The sequence below is a fragment of the Rhea americana genome, unplaced genomic scaffold, assembly GCF_003343005.1.
Source record: "Rhea americana isolate MKP2758 unplaced genomic scaffold, rheAme1 scaffold_4, whole genome shotgun sequence".
Classification (NCBI taxonomy): Eukaryota; Metazoa; Chordata; class Aves; order Rheiformes; family Rheidae; genus Rhea; species Rhea americana.
In genome coordinates, this window is record NW_028186534.1 from 9,692,904 (window position 1) to 9,697,384 (window position 4,481).

Sequence of the window (4,481 nt, forward strand, 5' to 3'; positions counted from 1 at the left end):
AAATATTCCCTTTTAGGTGAGCCAGAAGCTCATCCGTGGCAAGATCTCTCATCTGAGAGATTCCAACCACATTACACTGACTAAGGAACAGATCAAGCATGACAATCTAAATGTTTTTCTGGGCAATCTTATGCAGTATTTTTGGATATTTACAACAAACTCCAGATTCTTTATGCCGTTTCTTTTATCCTTAAGTCTAAAACCTGCATCTCATGTTATGACTGTAACAAGAAACACTTCACTGGGTTTTCCTGTACTAATYGGTATTGCCTAGAGAGCTTAAGTTGTATTAGATATTGCCTTCAGACCTCCCATGTCTACACTTTTCCCCTGTATTTGATACCATGGAATCCTTTCAGAATAAAAGTGAGAATAATAGGGAACTTTAGCCACGTTCCTCCTCAAGAAAACTGTGCATATTAAAAAGGGAAGATCTATATAAAGAATGTGTGTTCCCCCAAAGGCAATGAAAAAAGCAATAAGATCTAGACCTGCAGTGTAAGTTAGATATATTCCCCTTTCCCTCAGAAATTTTGAGGTCTTAGAGAAAAAACAGAAAGGAAAACAGATTCACTCCTTCAGCACTTGAATCAGCACAAGCAGTATTTACATGGCATATCACCTCCAGCCTCACTTGCTTTGATAGCACTGCAGGARTCTTCCACTGTCTTCCACACAAAGCTGTCTTTTCCCTGCTTCTTACACACAATTATTATGCACAATTATCACATCCCTGTAATTCTCTACTGGCCTTTGCATGTCACAGATGGGAGTTCCCTCTCCATAAACTGTTAGGTTGCTGTTACTATTATAAGATGCATAATTTGGAACCATGGAAATAGAGCACAGGTTTACATTCTTTGTCATTATACTGCTACCTAGAAGGACATAGGTGAGCAGTTTGTCAAGAAGGTATGCAGCTRAGCTGTTTTCTCTTACATTTTCCCATGCCTTCTCCTTTCCTGCTCCTTCAGTCATCATAAAATGACAGACAGAGCCGTATAGCTCTGAGAGAAAGCAAGTGTGAAAATTAGATGAGTGAGTTCTAGAATAGCTCTTAACTACCAGAGATGTTAAATGTGAATATGTATCTGCAGCTACCAAGAACAAATCCCTGATGCTTATTCACTTGGAGAAGAGATCTTTCCAGTCTTCATAGTTACACAGTTATGACTTCTGGATGATACTTGTATCTGTTCTCAGTGACATGCATTTCTCTTACCTTCTTGAGAGAATAAAGGCTCAAAATATGCCCTATGTCCTTTYACCAAGATACATCTGAGGAAACCCTCCCAACACACATGCGCACGTGTTCACACACACACAGCAAACAGACAGCCAAAGTATTCTTCTTTACTGTTAGCGTAAGCATACTAAACTATGACAGGCAGGCATAAGATCTGAAAAGCTAGGTTAAGAATCACACGCAACTGAACAAATGCTTTCTATTGCTTTGTCTAAGCAAATTGCTTGGAGCAAGGGTATTTTTCACTTGGTCATCGAAACAATGTTAACATTAAAGTTGATACTGTCAGTCAAAATGTATCCTGAGCTGTTTCTTTTTTTTTTTTCTTTCTGTGGTGCTATTCAAAGATCAGAGCAACCTTCAGGGATCACATGTGGGCTTCACAGCAATGAAAATGACAACATTCAGCATTCAATGTTCAACATTCTGCTGACTCACAAAAAGTACCATTGACATGACTCACCTCTTTTCCTTCTCCTCAGAGGATGACTCAATTTCCAACACACACAAGTTGTTTTATATAACTGAATCATGAAACAGCAGTTCAACTGTCTACCAATCAGATTTTTTTTTAATTAATCAAGGGAAGGTATATAATATGGAAATGCATTTTTTTTTGTGCAACACACATAGAACTAAATTAAGTTTATCTTTTGTGTTCTTTGTATTGATATTTCATTTTAAGAAGTAGTTTTTGTCACTAAATGGATTCCAGTTACAGAAATATCACACACCACTAAATTAGAAAAAAAAATCTAACTTTTCATCATAAAGATCAAAGACTGGATATACACTGAGAGGAAAAAGAGGTATCAGTTCAGTGTACGTACTGGAAAATGTTGTAATCTTATTTACCACAAAACTCTTGTAGACAGAAAATAGAGAATTATGTTACTAATTACAGTAGCTCTGATGCTGCAAATATTTTTGTCACATTTATATAATTATATAAAGTAGTCAAAAGGAACTTCAGTACAGTTTTCACAATTTTTCATATGCCTAGCAGTACAACTAGGACCAGTCTTAGCTTCCTTATGACTTTCAGGGTATTCACGCATCAAAATACCTGGATTATATTGGTTGGTGCTTGCATCCAACTTGTATTTACTTCAGTAAGAATGCTCATTTCCTTGTGGCATTTGTCCTTCAACATGAAGAAAATGCTTTGCCTCAAATCTTTTCACTCATGGATRAACTTGGGGTTTGCTGCCAGAAGGACTGTGGAAGCTACTTTAAGGTCATGAAATAGAAAGTGCAAATACACACATTATTATTAACATGAAACTAAAAGACATACAAGTAAATACACTTTTTTTCACAATATTTAGCATTATGAGTTTAAATAATTTAACACAAATTTTAAAATTGTAATTGGCTCTAGAGGAAAAGGGGATACAAAACACATCCTAATGTCTTTGGAATATCCCTTAAAGATCTACATTTTGTTTTTATTTGCTCATTTGTTTCTTCAGAGATGTTTTATGGCATGATAAAAATGGCTCATTAGCYGTCTTTTTGGAATTACAATGAGTTTTTTTGCTCACAAGGTTAGAACTCATTWYWAAWRYYRRYWTTWRWAATGTGTCAAAAATGCAATAGTAAGCTCTCAAAAAAACTACAAAATGCCCCTGCTACCTTCATTTATTCTTTTGCACTATGATACAGCTTTTGATTATGCTACCACATGCTACTTTTTCATTAGGATCTGCCTTATACAAAGCAAAAGAGGATAGTATGCATTGAATGAGAAACTCTTTGATATTTTGCTTTAAATCCCTTGTTCAATTTCTGTTCTCATGACAGTATTCATACTCACTATTACATGCAGCAACTTACCCTACCCCTGGGCAGGCATCACCAGAAAAGTCACACTCAGGCCTTGTTCAAATGGGGTCTTGGAATAATTTTGTCATCAAGCATTATATTAAAAGAATGCCCACAGGTTATTATTATTTTTTTAAAGGTCACTAAGTTGACCAAACATCAAGGAATACCTAGTCCAAAGATTACTTCCAGAGGGAGATGTGTGCAGCTGGCCATCTCTGAAACTTCTGCCTCAGGACAGAAGGGCAAATATAGTTCTTAATGTGATAGACATGAGGGATTATGTTGTATTTAGAAAACAGTTTCCTTTGCTCTTACTTTCAGGAATGGCTAAAGCATACTTGTTTGGGGTCCTGTAAAAACAAAATATGTATGAAWAAATCATACATAAATCATCAAAAAAATGAATAATTGAATCAATGGCAAGTTTTCTGACACAGGAAGTTCCATCCTTAATATCTGGCAGATTTATGTCCATGTTACAATGGGAAGCATCAGGCAACTTCACCTTCAGTCATTGCTACCAGGTCAGCATAAGAAGTCTACTTGTATCTATGCATATTCCTTAATACCAGTCCCACGCAAAGACAAAAGCAAGGATTAATACATGTTTCTAAACACCACCCTGCTRCAATAAATGAAGAGAAAACCTACATAATTCTAACAGGATTGAATGCTCTGTATGACTTCTTTATTAGGAGAGTGATTACAAAGCACCTTTGCTTTTTACAGGTCAATGCTCAGCAAAGGAGACACTACCTGAAGCACTGAGCACACCTGAGCAGCCCCTCTGCTGGCACCCACCCACCAGTGGGCCRCAATCACTTCTGATTTAACAGAAAAAAAGACCACAACTACCCCATTCTTATTTTTAAGGAAATTCCCAAACCAAACAACATTAGTCAAAATATCCCCTTTCAGTGAAACCACTGTTAAGACACCCCTTTATTAACAAACGCCCCCAAGCCCACGGCACAGCGCACAAGCGTKCGCTGTTCAAGCCATTCCCTCGAGACGCCAGCCCGCACAGGGCTTTGGGCAACGCGGAAACTCGCTCCCGAGCCGCACCGTGGGGACGTCCCCTCAGCGAGGCGCACAGGGGACTGCCACGCGCCCCCCGCACCTCACCGGGGATGAATCGGCACTTTCTGACAGGAGTTGGGGGAAAAGAATAAAAACAATTAAAATAAAACGCTGAGAAACGCAGCCCACGGGCCCGGGTGGCGACAGCTGCCTCAGGTGAACCAAGGCGGCGGCAGCCTCGCCGTGGCACCGAGCTCCTCGCGCCTGGTGCGAGCCCGGGCGGCGGAGGGCGGGCAGGCGGGCGGGCTTGCGAAGGCCCTGCCCCACGCGCGCCGCGTGGCGTCATGGCGCGACCCTCGCCCCACAGCCCGCGCGGCGGGGCGGGGCG